The following is an 18,922-nucleotide window of genomic DNA, read 5'->3' as shown; positions in this document are numbered from 1 at the left end:
GACTAATAGTTATAACCAGTTTTCAATAATCAATTATACGCAGACTAGTAGTTATAACCAGTTTTCAATAATCAATTATACGCAGACTAGTAGTTATAACCAGTTTTCAATAATCAATTATACGCAGACTAGTAGTTATAACCAGCTTGAATGATCAATTAAATTAACAGCACAAACACTGATGCCGCCCCCACCAATGATAAAATGTCATACACTGAAAGTTAAAAGGAAAAAAAAAAATAGTAATCAAGTAAAGCATCAACCACAATCACCGACATGAAAAATGAGGTTGAACATTCAATTATGGATACACTCATTCTAAATACAAGGTCAACTTCAAAGAAAAATTTTGTTGCAAACTTTGCTGATGAAAAGATCCGAGAAGAAACGGCAAACAAGATTCAAACCACGGTTGCCGATACATACGAGGAAAAGTGGGAAATCAAAATCTAAAAAAACGATATGCAATGTATACAACGATGAAAATAAAGTATTAAAGGCATTGATTCAAAGAAATCGTTGCTTGGACTATTCAAATTGTAGACCTGAAGAAAAGTCTGACATTAAGGACTACCCACTACAGGTGGGACTACCCACTACAGGTGGGACTACCCACTACAGGTGGGACTACCCACTACAGGTGGGACTACCCACTACAGGTGGGACTACCCACTACAGGTGGGACTACCCACTACAGGTGGGACTACCCACTACAGGTGGGACTACCCACTACAGGTGGGACTACCCACTACAGGTGGGACTACCCACTACAGGTGGGACTACCCACTACAGGTGGGACTACCCACTACAGGTGGGACTACCCACTACAGGTGGGACTACCCACTACAGGTGGGACTACCCACTACTTGTTGAAATTTTATTCTAAAGTTCGGAAGGCTATTCATGATAATGGTGACAAAGTTGTGCTGCAATGGGGAACAACATACATAATGTAATCCACCTGCTACCACTGTCAATGATAGGACACTTATAAAAAAAAAAAAAAAAAAGAGACCAAGTTCATGACTAATGATAAAAGTGTGCAGAAAATGTTCGGCAAATCACGCCACCAAAGAACGTAACTCATAGCAGATAAAATGCGTAAACTGCGCTAAGTTGAACAAACCTGATTATCAAATAAAGAATTCAAGAAATTGCAAAGCTTATAATTTAGAAATCAAGAAATAGCAGATAAAACGGACCATGGATACGAGGGATGTCATAAATTTCTAATATGTAAATATTCAGTCTGTTGGTAACAAAAAAAAAAAAAAAAAAAAAAAAAAAAAAAAAAATCAAGAATGGATAAGCGAGAAATATTTCGCCATGGAAGAAACTGAAGAATTTCTTGTTCTCTAGGAGTTTCGATAATGTGGATTTTACAAGCAACAGCCATTCAGTGTGATATGCAAAATACCCAAGAATGTATACTATAAACCGACTTTGTAGGTCCTGCATAGAGTACAGTAGGGTTTCCCTGCGTGATAAGACCAGGAAAGCAGCCCTTAAAGTCAAGTAAAGTAAGTTACAGTAACTCCTTCGACCGCACAATCCTTTGCCTCTCGTTTTCCATAGCTTTTAGACCGGAAGAAAATTACTGGGATTGGTCTGGAATAACCGAATGGAGGGGGGGGGGGGTTGTAACCATTTATCTTGCCGACGACAACAACAACAATAACAACAACAGCTATGCCCATGCCCAAATCCAGCAAGTGGTTTACTTTCGACGAGGAATAAGCTAACTGCGTGCAACGCCTAAGAGGGTGATCAGGTCCGTCTGAAGTTCTATCTCTGTTTGACATTGACACTGAATTACGGCACAAAGTCAAACGTTGTCGAGCGGGATTGGTACCCCCATAGTCAGTTTATAGTTTACGGGTTGTTTATTTCTTTATCTGCAAGACCATCGTGTAAATGACATTCATCAATTGAAAATGTACAATAAATTCAAATTGTTACGACTAAATATCTTGTCTAACTGTAAAAAAAAGAACCTATTTCTAATCTAAACAAGTAGTAGTAACGCGTAGTTTTAACCTTTTACGACCTGAAAAAAACTACAACACCCCTTCTCTCCCTCTCTCAAACTTGAACTACATATTACGGGAACTAGTATTTACCAGTCATATAGAACAGGAAAGTGAAAGGACAAAGATTGGAATATGTGCCATTTTTTTGTAGTGTGTTCATATTGATATCAGTATTTACTACATAAAATTATTGTACTAGCTAGATAGTCATAGCAGAAAATGAAACGAGAACTAGAAAGCCATATCGGGAAAGTCGATATGGACTCTTTATTTCTACTCTTGCTATTGACCCAAAAATAATCTCATATGAAAGTTGATAATATGGCAGAGATTTGAATTAATATCATACTAAAAAGTGGGCGGCTCCCCCCCAAACCCCCCCCCACAAAAAAAAAAAAAAAAAAAAAAAAAAAAAAAAGTGACCTATAGTGACAATGAACAGGAAAAATATACATCGGTAATAAAATCTGCTAAAACCAAGGAGAGGAGAATGAGGCGGAAACTGTGCTGAAAGACTTAGCAATTATTGATAAAAGATCTACTCCAAATTGAAATGGATATTTTGCAGACGACAGGATTAAAGACGATGCAGCAATTAAGAGAAGGAGCCTGGTTGGCAAACAGAGATTGGGAAACTTATGACATGAAATGGTCAAAGGGATTACGACGACGTAGATGCTTTAATTTATAATAATCTTTTTATCTAAAATCGACCCCAATGTCTATTAGATTAGAAGTTTTATTCAAGAAACCTACCTCTAGTGGGACTGCCCACTTCGAAACTGAAATGAGAGTATGAAATTCGAAATGCCATTCATGAAAATGGTATCAAGAATGTTATAATTAGGCACGTATAACTTGTGTGATGGGTACCAGCTTCCACTGTCAAGGGTATGGACACTTTGAAGGGGACTTAAAGTTCAGGAATGATTATCAAATCTGCGGGAAATGTGCAGGGAATCAAAACACTAAGGAATGAAATTAGTGAATCGGAATATATCAATCATACTAAGATAAAAATATAAATTTAGTGAATTCGAAAAATTGCAAGTAAATATAGAATGGATGAAAAAAGCAGCGCATACGGATCATAGAAATCAAGGAAGTCATAACTGTGGCTATATGAATATTTAATCTGTTGAAAATAAAACTACGCAAACCAGGGAGGTGATAAAAGTGAAGCGCCCATTAGCGAATACTGAAAAGTGGCATAATAATTCAAATTAGTTATCTTATTAAACTTGGCTTGATTTTGACAGATAAGATTGCTTTCTTTTGTATTTTTTTCTTTTGTCCTTAAAGGTAATTCTCATCTCAAGGTAGTAAAAGAACTAATGGGGCAACGTTTGTATATAGAAGTTAATTTTACATATCCAAATTCAACAACTACCCATTGTTGTAGTTGGCAAAACTCCGAAAACACAATTAATCAATTTTAGCAAAACTTGGTATGAGCATCGAGAGGATTGTCATGACAAAAATTGATAAGTTATGGACATTTCAAGCTTAGTATGGATGACTTATCAAACCGTAAAACAGTTTTACCTAATTAACTAGAATCATATAAACTTTTGACAATACGTTGGATTTACTTTTAAGGGAACATGCAATTCTTGAAGAACTAATTAGTCATTTGGGAGTAAGCATTGCCTGACAACCAGTCAGCATACATTATTAAATTTTTCGGAGACAGTAGACATCATTATCATAATCATCATCATCATTATCTACGCCTATTAACGCAAAGGGCCAGTCATCTCTATCTAGAGCTTTTAATTCAACACTTCGCTGGACATTATGAGCGATTCCAAATGGTGTTGAGAACCTTACTTTATCTTACTGCTGCTTTTAACAAAGATGTGCGGAGGGGTGTCCCAAGGAAGTATTCTTTTCCCATCCCTATTTCATATGCATACTATTGGTCTATCAAAACTGTGGCAGACATATATAGTAAAGTTCAAGCTTTTTGCGAAAGATACGCAGATTTATAGTTCACAACAAATGACTTTTTTTGATACAGCTAAGAATTCATACCAAGTTCTTGCCAAGGGTAAGGAATGGATGACATTTAAGTAATTAAAGGGAAATTATAATAAAGCCTAGTTTATAGCGACATACAAATAAAAATAGATGATAACTTAGAGTCTCAATATCTACAGTAGTTCGTGACTTGGGCGTATTACTAGACTAATTTGTTTCGGTGCTCAAATACGTAATGTAATAAGAAGCACTGAATAATACGTAATGTAATAAGAAGCACTGGATATCCCTTCGGAGACAATGCTTTTGAAAAATACAGATATCTGGACGATTGTTCTGTTACAATAGTAGTGATTTAGTGTGCATTGCCTGGACTGATTTTTATTACGGCTATTTATTTCAACTTACCCAAAGAAAAACTCGAAGTTACAAAACACAAACAGATGAGAAAGACTGATAAAAGTAGTCTCGTAGCGAAAAAGTGTTACACTTGTACGGATTTAACCACACTGGCTACCTATTAAAGAACAAATAAATTTCAAGATATGCACAATGACTCCTAGTTATCAGACCCGGACGTCCAAAGTATTTAAGAGAATTGCTACACACCATGCACGCAACAAATCAAGTCGAGAAGAGAATAGCTACAGATAGTTGCAGTAGTTTCAAGTTATTGGAGCCAATACGGCCCTCTATTCAAGGGCTTCCGAATATGCAGCCCCCAAATTGTATAACAAACCCAGTTGATATCAGGATGACTGTTGAAATAGTATTTCAAGACTTTTTGCTCTCGAAATGCTACGATAGCGTATATTTGACATTAACGAGGACCATGCTATATGATTATCTAAATACTTTCTTAAAACAGAAAATAATCCGCATGATCAACAATTTATTCGAAGTTACCTACGATTTACATAAGTATCGAGAGAATACGCATCTATACACTCATTAATGCAATGTTTGAGAGAATACGCATCTATACACTCTTTAATGCATCGTTTTTTATCTTAATGGCTAGAATATAGAGAAACTATGGCAACCATAAATAGTATTTTCGACTACTCAACAATTCCAAAGCTTTGCAACCTGTAATTAGCCCAATATGCTTTTTCCCGTCTTAAACAATAACACTGAAGAATAGATCCTTAGAAGTTTCTTCTATTTCATGATCAGATGTACAATATCCAAAGACTTATGTACAGTATCCAAAGTCTAACTTCACTTCTTTAACTAGATTCCTTCTCGATATGATCTTATCTCTTGATAAGAACAACACTAAGTTAGTATAGGGTACCTTGTCTGGTATGTCATGACATGCCTATCATCCCGTAACTTAAAAGTCGCCACTTTTTTTTTTTTTTTTTCTTTTTCAACGGGTTTATTTCTCGCCCTCCGTCAGACACAAAGTCTGTTCAGGCGGGCCTTGGTGTGTGAAAAAATTTCTTTCCAGTTAATATTTTGCTCTGTATATTATCAATTATTTCGCTAGTATTTGTATTCAGGCTTAATAGTTTTCAGGTCACTATTATAACACTTTCTAAAAAGATAAGTCTTCAGGTTTTTCTTGAAAGCTACCACATTATTGCTATTCTTGACATCGAGTGGAAGGTCGTTGAAGAGTCTCGGTGCAGCATAACTGAACATTCTTCCTCCTATTGCATGATTCACACTGATTTCGAATAGTCTATGCGGGTCATCAGCATATCTAACTCTTACAGCGGCGCTGGTAGCTTCAGGGTAGCGGACCAAGCAATCACGAAGATATTTAGGCTTATCACTTGTAAGTGCTTTGTGGGTCAACAAGCAAATCTTAAATTCAATTCTAGCCTTAACAGGTATCCAATGTAGATAGATCAATGCAGGAGTTATTCTCTCCCGTAGTTTAATGCCTTTTATCAGTCTAGTCGCTCTGTTTTGCACATTTTGAAGCTTTCTTAGTAGTGTATTGGGCAATTTGTAGTACAGAGCATTGCAATAATCAAGCCTTGATATTACGTGACTCATCACTAAAATTTTTGTACTGCCCTCTGTTAAATATTTTATAATAAATGCTATGTTTCTCAGGTGATAGTTACACACTTTCACTGTGTTCACAATTTGGTCCCTCAATGACAAATTACAATCTATCAGTACACCCAAATTTTTTCACAACAGGCACAATCCCAACAAAAGCATCACCAATTTTTATACTTTGAATTAACTGGTAATTTTTCAAAGCCACCTTTGTGCCAAAAAACATACATTCGGTTTTATAATAATTTAATTTAAGCTTTTTCCTCTGCATCCATGTTTTTATTTCAGTCATTATCTCATCAATTTTCTTCTCTATCTTGTGTTGTTGAAATTGAGAAGTAAAACCGAGTATCATCTGCATATTATTTAAAGCCCACCTTTTGTTTTTTCAAGATGTGTGATAGCTCGATAGTATATATGTTAAACAAGATAGGTCCCAGAACACTACCCTGTGGTACACCCTTCGTAAGAATTCTCTCACTGGATCGGTTTCCAGAAACTTCTACAATAGTCTTCCTATTCACTAAGTAACTTCGCAAATATTTCAGTGCTTCCTCGGTCACTCCAATAGACTTCAAGTCGTCAAGTGAGTACTCGTGCACAACAGTGTCAAAAGCAGCACTAAGATCTAACATAATCGTGATTGGCCTTTCAAACTTCCTGATTACATTTTAGAATAATAAAGGGCATTCAAACAAGCGACGAGCATCTGAAATAGAACTTAATTTCCTTTACACGATGGATAAAATTTTAAGGACAAATTCCTGTCAATTAATGCATCAACCTAATTTCCATCCTCCCTATAATCATTGCAGTCCATAGTTTTTGTTTGTTTCCCGACCTTATGCGGAAGTATATCCAATAGTAATTTAGTCCTTGCATCACCTCTACCGACTCTAACGGCAAAAACAAAACTTTAAATTGAAATTTAAGCTCCCATCTCCATTGCATTTATCTACGACACTCCTTTTTAGGTTAGACGAGCTCCAGATAGGAACAGAGTATAACCATTTTTATGCTTTTAAGATTAATTTTGGTATAGTTTCTGATGTCACTCGTGAAACGCATAGGATTTTTGGAAAGTGTGATTTTTGGCAATTCCTGGCATTATATATTTTTTTGTTTTCCTCGCTCAAACGTCCCATTCCTTCAGTGGTTCCTAAATACACTTAAAAACGGAATTTAAATCGGAAATTCTCCGTAAAATTGTACAGTTCTCTGCTGCAATTCGGTAAAATACAGGCGACCGCAATTCTTTGTTATTATCTTTTACGGGTTGGTGACCGTAATATCACTCCTTAACGTCAATATATCCGTTTTAAAAAAGGTAAATGCCTGGCAATATTATTCCAAGATTTTTGCCGGTTTATTACGGCATATTTCTAACAATGTAGTTGTAACACATAAAACTGACGAAAAAGGGAAAAAAAAGTTATGTACTAACAATTACAGTACAGAATAAGGGGAACACATAACTGCCGAAATACATGTAATTCATGTATTGGGCGAGTTACAATGAACCTACATTTTCTTTTATTCACGAAGTTACGAATATCCGCAAGACAACTTATTGAACACTCGATTCTAAGTCATCATGATTGCTTTTAATGCCGATATCAAAAGACTTTCAAGGTATTTACTCTCCAAAATTGCAGAGGAAAGTTCCTATCTGACACAATTTAAACCATTAAAACTTTAAAAGCCCCCTTGATCAACATTTAAAGGTATTTTCCCACGTTCAGCAATGTATTGTTTTTTTGTTGGTCTCATGAATGTAATTTTAAACATATGGTCCTTTCGGGACTGGGATTAGAAATTTGAAAATATCCTTTCCACGACTAAATTCCTTCTTCAATAGTTACCAAAGACGTACAATTTCCTAGTTTCATCGCCACCCATTCTATCTCATTCAAAACTAGAGGGGCACTAAGTAGAGCACAGACCTCCGCTGCAGCAGCTTATTTCTCGACCTTTGACCATAACATGTATTGATTGGCGTGGGTTTTCATACACTAAAATATGACACCATGTTTGAAGTCTCTGTGACAACGATGTCCAAACTTGTGGCTGATTTCGTGAATTGGACATTGGACCGCGAACTTGGCCTTCCAAAATCTGATAATTACCAGATTTTTACACTGGAGTTAATCCCTGAAAGTTTCATTACCCTACGATTGAAATTACGGCCAGGAAACCGTTCACAAACTAGCGGAAAAAAAAAAAAAAAAAAAAAAACACAAACAGGGGTTAAAACGTATCCTCCTTCCAACTTCCTTGTCGGAGGTGGATGTAAAAATTATGTTCTCTCATCACCAACCTTAAATATTCCTTAAGCTTGAAACCCACGCTACGACGACCGGAGAAGAACTGTAATACAAACTTTTGTGAGCATTTCGTTGTAAACGTTTGTCTTCAAGCACAGGAAGGTTAAACACCACAAACTGGTCAAAACGGCAATGATGTAGTTATCGAACCTTCTACTATATTAACTAGAAGACAGGTTTTCAATAAATTATATAATGAAATAACATTAACGCTTCTTTACAATAGAGCCTAATTATTGCTAATTCATTCATGTTTTTTCTGAAGGCAACAGACTACATAAAACCTCGAGAACCATTTCACATTGTTGGCAGAACGAAATACCTCGTTGAGACTCTCCCTTATATAATTCGTAAATTCCAACTTGGTGATATTTTACTTATCAGAAATTTGGATAAAGCTCTGATAAAATACATCTTTAAGTCTCTCTCTCTCTCTCTCTCTCTCTCTCTCTCTCTCTCTCTCTCTCTCGCGACCTAAAACATTCTGCTGGCTGCTCTAACATCTCCGTCGGTGAAGTGAGTGTACCGTTGCTCACACCTTAGGACCGCTCAGCCAGAGAGAAATAGCTCCTCACACACGTCATAATGATATGTAGATAGTTAACAATTAACGACATACGAACCCATAGAAAATTTAAGATTTTATTTCACTAAGCAGATTAATTATCTCATTATTGATTGCTACACAATACCTTAGCAATCACTGACACGTTATTCCGACAACTACTCAAGATGTATTTTACTTTCATTTCCTTTAATTTAAAATATATATTTTTCACCACTTTTATGGAATAACGGTAATAAAAACAAGCTACATTTAATTACCTATAATATTCTACCGTTTTTCCTAATTAATATAATTACTTTTTTTTTCGATGAGCTGATCTGTAGCTTTCTTAAGAGATTACCTTGTGCTTTTAATCTATTTGATTTTTCGAAATGACTATTACATAAGAAACATAGGGGTTTTACCTTATAAATTTGTAGGGGAAATACTTATGAGGGATTTCACGATTTTGCATGAAACTGAATAAAACCAGCTAGACATGTACGAACGTGGCGAAATTTGTATTAATGATTTCAGATGGTATAAACATTCAACCAAGTATGAACAAACTCGTCTCATATTTATAAAAAAAAAAAAAAAAAAAAAAAAATCTGTACCTTCTTGAACTCTGGTAATTAGTGTAAAATTAGCATCTTCATAACCATCCAGCCTCTAGTACATCAATAAACTGTACCTAATTTATTAGTAATATTCCGGCAACTCTCTCCCTTTCCTGCTACTAGTTCCGGGGACAAAAATTGTCGCAATAATAATGTCACTTTCGTCATATTCATCGCTTATGTTGCACATGACAAGATGAATCTTCAGCCAACCATGCTGCTATCTTTGCCAATTGTAAAACACTCCAGTAGCATGGTAAAATGGCAGTTAAACTGCAGAGAAGGAAAAAAAGAAACAGCCGTTTCTTATTTTTTTTATATATTACGAATAGAGGTGGGCGATATACGTAGGTCTGCATTTACTTATCAAACTCATAAGAAAATACACACGATACTATAATAATAATAATAATAATAATAATAATAATAATAATAATAATAATAATAATAATAATAATAATAATAATAATAATATTATTATTATCATCATTATTAATAATAATAATAATAATAATAATAATAATAATAATAACAATAATATCAATAATGATAATAATGATAATAATAACGATAATAATAATAATAATAATAATAATAATAATAAATAATAATAATATCATGTATACATGTGTTTTATTTCATTTTTATAAGTAACCAGTTTTATAAGTTTTCCACTTGACAACTTCACAGAGATGTTTAATGAGACTGGAACATCTAAGTGCGAGCAGGAGATGAGGGAGACTTAAGAGCATGTGTAGAAAAAAAGTCCCGCCATTTCCAAGAAAGATCGTTAATCTGAGCTGCCTCAAAAAAAAAAAAAAAAAAAAAAAAAAAAAAAAGAGAGACTGTCGGACATTCCAGAAGGAAGCAGACTTGGGACCGAAAATGCTTTGCCTAATGTTGTCCGCAATGACATGATCTTCGATAGACTGCCTTGAGGGTTCATTTATAAAAGAAGCTTTACACGCGCAAGTTTCTCGGTGTCTCGGCCGCAAACTTTACATTAAGTAGTCACTATTGAGGGACCAAATTGATGTCATGCACGTACTAAAGGGATAATACCTTGACGAACTTGTGCTTCTTATATTTTGCCTGCTCGGTGAAAGGTTGACGTAAGATGACAAAACACTTGCCCGTGTGACATACTCAATAGATAGATCGTGAGTTTCGATATACCACGAAAGCATTTCTTCTTCTTTTTCTTCTTCACCAGAATTTGGCAATATGTCGCTAATCTACAGAGGAATAAAGGATAACAAATTACCCTTGTTGCAATGCTTTTGTATCTGAATATCCTATAAGTTATTGAATAAAAAAAAAATAAAAAAAAAAATAAAACTCTCAAAGATTAACGAGAGGATTATGTTCCCCAGTTGACCTTGTAATATATCTTTAGCCTGGTAAGATATCTGATATTGCAAAAGGAGTGACGTACTCTACATAAGTCAAGGGAGACTCTTTACTTTAAAAAGGCTTATTATTATTATTATTATTATTATTATTATTATTATTATTATTATTATTATTATTAGCTAGAGCTGGCAAAGTAGGATGCTATACAGCCCATGGGCTTCAATAGGAAAAATAGCTCAGTGAGGAGAGGAGATAAATTAACGAACTGCAAAAGAGAGAGAGAGAGAGAGAGAGAGAGAGAGAGAGAGAGAGAGAGAGAGATATTGAACAATTAATGATATTTTTTTTAGAACAGTAACAACATTAAAATAGATCTTCCATATATATATAAAACTATAAAGAAAACTTATGTCAGCCTGTCCAACATAAAAACACTCGCTGCAAGTTTGAACTTTTACCTAATCTAACGATACGACCTCTTGCACGATGCACGTTCCATGGGTTCATAGGGTTTAGTGCACGAGCGCGCGCGCATGTTTTTTTTTTTTTTTTTTTTTTTTTTTTGGTGGTGGTGTAAGCAAGGTATAATACGTAAGTAATACCTTAGATGTAAACATACTGGCATACTGTTGCCTATTTCGTATGATATTAAACATCCAGAAATCTTACCCAGGATAAAACTGAGACAATTTAAAGGATTAAATTCAATGATTGGCATGAAATAAAGATTAAAAAGGAGGCTCAAATAATCCTTAACTTTAACGAGCAACAAGTAACAAGATGGACAAGAGTTAATGGAACGGGTAAGTCAATGAGAAGCACCTGCATGAGAGGGTGGGGGGGGGGGTGACCCGAGAGAAGGATTGGTTGGGGGTACGAGGAAGGTGGAAGACCACAAGCAAACAGCTGGCCGCATAAACTCCACCGATGTTCCTTCAGGGGAGAATACAACAAGAGATAATTGCATAGGTTACTACTGGTCTTCCACCGCTCATCCATACCCATATTTTCTTTTCAGGAATAGCTAAAGCATCTGCTATTATTAAACGCCCCTTTTAATGCTGCATCTTTGAAACATATATTGTAATAATCTTTATCTTATTGTATCATCGGCTTGTTGTGGAGTCTACTGTATTATGACTTATTAGTACTTTTCTATCTGGCTGACTAATGTATGTACAGTATAGTAGATGTAAATGAGGATTATCAACCACATCGTGATAACTAACACAAAAAGTATAAATGTATATAATTCACACACACACACACATATATATATATATATATATATATACATATATATATATATATATATATACATATATATATGTATATATATTATATATATATACATACATATATTTGTAAAAAGTAAAATACTCGTAAACTTTAAATTTTCTTACCAATATATATATATATATATATATTAATTTCACATTCTATCGTGTTTTTCATATAAACATACAAGCCATAAATACCCTCTTAATGTCAAATTTGTTCTACCTCAGGATCAGAGACCCCAGGGGGAATTAACTTTATGATAATAGCTCCTGGTCGGCCAAGGAATCGAACCCGGACCAAGGAAAACTGAGGTTCTAGCGCCGAGTGTTAAGTCACTGGAACCTCTTTTTCGATTTGGTCCGGGTTCGATTCCTTGGCCGACCAGGAGCTATTATCATAAAGTTAATTCCCCCCTGGGTCTCTGATCCCGAGGCAGACTGAATTCGATAATAAGAGTATGTATGGCCTATATATATAAATATACATATATATATATATATATATATGTATATGTATATATATAAACATAAATATTATATATATATACACACACACACCCACACACACACACACACACACACATATATATATATATATATATATGTGTGTGTGTGTGTGTGTGTTTATAGTTTTGATTTGCATCTATGCGCCTGTCTTTCATTCCATTTCACACAAAAATAAAATTATTATATCTTTCGTAAATATTCATTATAAGACTGATAAGGAATTCCTCCGTTTGCCTTTTAAATTTCCTATCTCTTTAGCGAGAAGCAAAATCGATTACGCATGCAGCGGAGTCTCTGCTAGACGGGCCCACGATTCCCTTCCGGTATATTTCCCCCAATAGCCTACCTTAGACAATTTTCAATCACAAGACAACCGAAACTTGTTTATTTTCCTGCACTGCTTGCAAGTCGACAGCAGAGAAAAGAATTTGCGAGAGATTTCAAATTCACTATCTGAAGGATCTGAAGGAGAAAGTGTGGGGGCGAGCGTGGGGTGGGGGTGGGGGGCCCCAAAACCATGGGGGTGGGGGAGAGACCGTGGGTAGGGGGGGGAGGGAGGATGTGTGTGTGCAATACGATAGGAGGTAGAATTTACGTAAGAAGCCTCATTCTAGAGTCAGATTTCTTTTAATTTAGCTATGTTTGATGCTGTTTATTTTCAGATATCATTCAAAGGGAAAAATCAAACAAAAACGAAATGGATATGTCTGCCAGCAAAGTGCATGGCATTTGAAAGAATAAAGTTTAATGCAATTTTAGATTTGCCAATACGAAGAAATAAATAGTTCAGGATATTTTCATCATGTCTATACAAATACATTTTACGAGCTAAAATAGCCGATTTCCCAAAATCAAGTAAAGAAGAATAAGTATTGTAACAAATATTGAATTACCAACTGCTTTTCTTTTCCATTTTAATTCATTAACTATTAATTATGTTGCATTTGACACAAAAGCTTATTTTATTGTCTAGTTTTATGATTTATTATCCTGCTGGCATGACGTGCAAGCAATGCTGACATTTTCTTTTCGGGTGATATAAACTAAGAATCTATGTATATATTTACGAACACATATAGACAGAGTAACCAGAGTGCCAAATATAATCAAGAAAATCTATTAGCGCACAAAGACGAGAGAGAGAGAGAGAGAGAGAGAGAGAGAGAGAGCGCTAAATATAGTTGAGAGAATCTATTTGCACAGAGAGAGAGAGAGAGAGAGAGAGAGAGAGAGAGAGCCAAATATAGTTGACAGAACCTATTTGCAGAGAGAGAGAGAGAGAGAGAGAGAGAGAGACAGAGACAGAGACAGAGAGAGAGTTGAGAATCTATTTGCACAGAGAGAGAGAGAGAGAGAGAGAGAGAGAGAGAGAGAGAGCTAGATAAAATTAAGAAAATCTATTTGCGCAGAGAGAGAGAGAGGAGAGAGAGAGAGAGAGAGAGAGAATATTGCCTCAAAGAAAGCAGGATCCCAACATATCCAGTTACTCCTCGGTCTTAAGATGTCGTTGCACTCAAACTAACTTGTTCATTTCATCTTCATAAACTTTATCTAAGAAATTCTTTGCTTCTTTTTTCTCTTTCAGTAGAACCTCTCATTATAACTTGAAGGTTCACATTTTTGGATGTTTATAATAGCAACGTTCACTGACGCCATGGGTCAAATTTGGATTGCCTGCATGTCTGTCTGTCTGTCAGTCACAGAGTTTAATAAATGGGCGTTTTTCTACTTCTTGTCTGTTTTCATTCTTATTTTGTGGGAGTTTCTTATGTGTCTCCCATTACAATTAGGCTTTGATCTTTTGAATTACTATTATTATTATTATTATTATTATTATTATTATTATTATTATTATTATTATTATATTGATGATAATATTAATATTAATTATAATAATAGTAATGATAATAATAATAATAATAATAATAATAATAATAATAATAATAATAATAATAACATATTTTCTTCAATACTTATTGATTATGTAAAACAAATTGTTTTAAAAATAATTGACAAGAGTAAATGTGTTTTTAGGGGAGGGATAATAGATATCGGGTTTATAATCATTTATCTAAAATTCTCTAGTATCGCCAGTGCTCTAAATTACTACAAAATATACATTAACTCTACAGGAATGAACACTTCTAACTCTACAAAGCAGTAAATATAAGATAATCGAAAGAAATATATTGCATGTTAGGAGCGTAACATAAATATGAAAAAAGATACAAAGATATTAATTAAACACCGTATAAAGGAACGGGGATTTTATATAACTAGAGTTATCTGATTAAAAAAAATACTTAAACATGGCGTGCAAACTAATTTACCGTTAATGCAACACTTTTCCTCTAGGTTGAAAATTAGTATACCTTTTAAATGTAAAAAGAATATTTCACACACATAAAACATATCCTACATACACACACACACACACACATATATATATATACACACACACACACATATATATATATATATATATATACTGTATACACACACACACACACACACACATATATACTATATATATATTTATTAGAAGGGACTAGCGTTCGTCCCAAGTATGAGGTAGAAATTTATTTCTATTTGAGCACGATGTTGTGTTGATATTTATCCATATATATATATATATAAATATATATATACACGCTAGTCACAGCCTCATTTCTAAATTAACTGGTAAGTTTTAAATGAATCATCAGTACAAAAACATGTCGTCAACAATATGCCACATCATGCATCTATACAATTAAAACACCCAAGGTGCATTGAACATCTATGTTAAACGCCGTTCATCTCTTTCTTGAACGGACATTCGCGTTTCATCGACGTCAAGGCCCTTCATTTCCAAAACTTTTATCCACCCTACACTATTAAAAATTTTCCGTAAAAACGGTAAAAATATTGGAACAATGTTGCCAGGCATTTACCATTTTTAAAAAGAATATATTGACGTAAAGAGTGATATTACGGTCACCAACCGTAAAAGATAATAACTAAGTAAGGTAAAATTGCGGTCGCCTGTATTTTACTCAAATACGGCTGAGAACAGTATATCTTTACTGAGAATTCCGATTAAAATTACTTTTTTTTTTTAACAGTGTATCTCTACAGACTTCTTTTATACCTACGCTCTTCTTCCATCTCAATACCTCTGAATTATATACTCTTTTTTACCAGCCTATGATCATTCACTCTTTCAACATGACCTCCACACCTCAAAACACTCTGACCCCTCCTAGGTCAACCTTTTTATTCGGTGTAAGTGTTCTAATTTTCCCACCTATTAATTCTATGTACCATACACTTATTTATACAAACACTTACCTAAATCACTTCAATGTATTTTCTCTCAATCATATTTAACATCCACACTACACTTCCATAGAGGAGTAATGGCACATCATCAACTCATACAATGCCACATTTGTTTTTAGAAGAAATTAAAGGAATTAAATAGGTTGTAGCCACTGCTATTTTTCTCGCTTTACCTTATTTGTTCCTCAACACTTCTCTCATCCTATTACTGGCAAGTCCTCCATATTTACCACATTTTCCAATTTCCCTCTTTTTTTCTTTTTTTTTTCTTTTTTTTTTTTGGGGGGGGGGGGGTTATTTCCACAAGTCTCCCTTTCAATACCATTTAATTATCATGTGCCCCATTTCAAACTTACTCATTAGTAACTAAATGTGACTGACGGGGTAGATTTTAACTTTTTAGCATTATTAGTATTATCATTATTGAAATTATTAAAATAATCTTAGCCGAGAATTAATTTTCTTAGTCACATATCTGTTTTGTCCAGAATCCTCTTTATCTCACACTTATAAAAGGCCATGAGGTGATCCTCTTTACTCCTGCCATCACAGGCAACGTGCCTTAATGGCACAACACATCAGAACCACTAGTCCAAATGTCTATGATTTGCTGAATCAGAAGCCTACCCTTCAGCCAAGCAAAATAATTGCAATGCTATATATACAACAGAACTGAGCTAAAATTATTGCAAGTGTGCTACATCTAATATTACCAAACTGTATTTAATTATATCGTATCAAGTTATATAGTATTACTCTGCTTAATGAAACTTCATATACTCAATTAAGACTATCAAACTGTCTCGATGATAATAGATAATTAACTACGATCTTTGGAAATCTGGCATCAACAAATTCCGAAACCTTCCGAGAGAGCTTGTCTGAGTAATTCTTCTCTTTACCATTGATATATACATATGTATTGTTTATTTTTTGTATACATAAAGTTCTCAGCTTTCGCCATTGTATGATTAACATTTTTTATTTTCTTGAAAGATGGAAAGAAATTAAGTACTTGATTAATTTCAATAAAAAAGATTTATTTGTGAATTCTACTTAATGAGAATGACAGACAATACATGGACATTAAAAATAACAGAATGGGTCCCTAGAGATTTCAAAATAAGCAGGAGATGGAATGAGAAGACGATAAATTGAGGGGCTAAGAAAATTAATGAGAATGACAGACAATAGATGGACATTAAAAATAACAGAATGGGTCCCTAGAGATTGCAAAATAAGAGGGGATGGAAGAGAAGACGATGAATTGACGAGCTAAAAGAATTGGCGGGTATAAATAGGCGTAGAAAGACCATATACAGAAGGGAGTGGAAGGACATGCCTGAGTCCTCTCTTTTGCAGTGGACTAGTTTACGGCTAATGCTAATGATATATATATATATATATATATATATCACAAGCACACGTGATTTTAATCAATGTAAATATCACCCACGAAAGGCATTTCGTGGGTGATATTTACACACACACACACAACACACACACATATATATATATATATATATATATACATATACATATATATATATATGTATATATATGTATATATATATATATATATATACACATGTGTGTGCAAATCTATGGCTATCTTAGTAACAAGTGAAGAAAATTCTTAATATTTGATCTACAGTATACTAGCTTATTCCAAAAGTCTTCAAAGGCTGATAAATGGGTGTCCATTCGTCTAATCTCCCTTTGCTAAGTTTGCATTTTCTTTTCAATTCTTCCCTCTGAACCACTATCTCATGATCAAAAGTTGCTTTTTTTTTGCCCTTCGAAGAAATAAACCAGGTTTGACGTTCGTTAGCATATTTAACGGTGTACCGGTTATGAGATTCTTTTTTTTTCTTCTTCTTATAATACGAGGCGTGCTACCCACTATTTACTTATGCATTGAATAACAAGACACGTGCGCATTTGTAATCTCTCAAACGCGTGTTTACATAAGATATTTCTATATTCCCAATGCAATTACTAGGCCATATTAAAATGTAAATCCATTTAATGTGCATAAATGTCCTTTATTATTATTATTATTATTATTATTATTATTATTATTATTATTATTATTATTATTATTATTATTATTATTATTATTAGCCAAGCTACAACCCTAGTTGGAAAAGCAGGATGCTATAAGCCCAAGGGTTTCAACAGTGAAAATAGCCTAGTAATACATAAAATAATGAAACAAATAAACTATATATGCGAAGTAATGAATAAAGAATATAAAATATCTTACGATCAGTAACAACATTAAAATTGATGTCATCTAAAAACATGAAACTTATGTCAACATGTTCAACATGAAAACATTCGCTGCAAGTTTGAACTTCCGAAGTTCCAGCGATTCAACAATCAGTTTTCGAAACAAATATAATCTTAAAATGTCTTAAATTAATTAACAATAAAGTTTTATCATGAATCTCACTAAACAACATTAAATCCCAACCAGATTGGGATTGTCCTTTTCTAGAACCTTGACTGAATATTTTTTCTGTAACAGGTAATAGCTTTTCCCAAAAACTACACTGTTAAAAATTTGCATTAAAAAAACGGTAAATGTCTGGCAACATTAATTCCGGGATTTTTACCTTTTTAAAAACGGATGTATTGACGTAAAGGAGAGAGATATTACGGTCACCAACCCGTAAAAGATAATAACCGAGTATGGTAAAATTACGGTCGCCTGTATTTTACTGAAATACGGATGAGAACAGTATATCTTTACGGAGAACTTCCGATTAAAATTACGGTTTTATAAACAGTGTTATTTTCCCCAGATACTTGAACTGATGACCTGCTATGCATACTTACTCAAAACAAAAGGGTATTAATATCTTTTCAATTGAATATGATCATAAAGTATGTCGTTCTTCCCCATGCGATGTTCATAAAATTCTAAGGCATTTTTATCGGA

At 34.1% G+C, this 18,922-nt stretch overlaps 1 long non-coding RNA gene across 1 annotated transcript in view; it reads right to left on the bottom strand.

Moving 5' to 3' along the window:
- LOC137640564 (uncharacterized) overlaps positions 1-8,381 on the bottom strand; it is a 41,368-nt gene extending 32,987 nt beyond the window's left edge. The window contains exon 1 of the long non-coding RNA XR_011044399.1: positions 8,344-8,381. This is a non-coding gene — a long non-coding RNA (uncharacterized lncRNA). The remainder of the gene's footprint in view (positions 1-8,343) is intronic.
- Positions 8,382-18,922: the final 10,541 nt, after the last annotated feature.

This window comes from Palaemon carinicauda, chromosome 5, assembly GCF_036898095.1.
Source record: "Palaemon carinicauda isolate YSFRI2023 chromosome 5, ASM3689809v2, whole genome shotgun sequence".
Lineage (NCBI taxonomy): Eukaryota > Metazoa > Arthropoda > Malacostraca > Decapoda > Palaemonidae > Palaemon > Palaemon carinicauda.
Note: the sequence above shows the minus strand (reverse complement) of the source record. Positions and strands in the feature narration are given on the sequence as shown.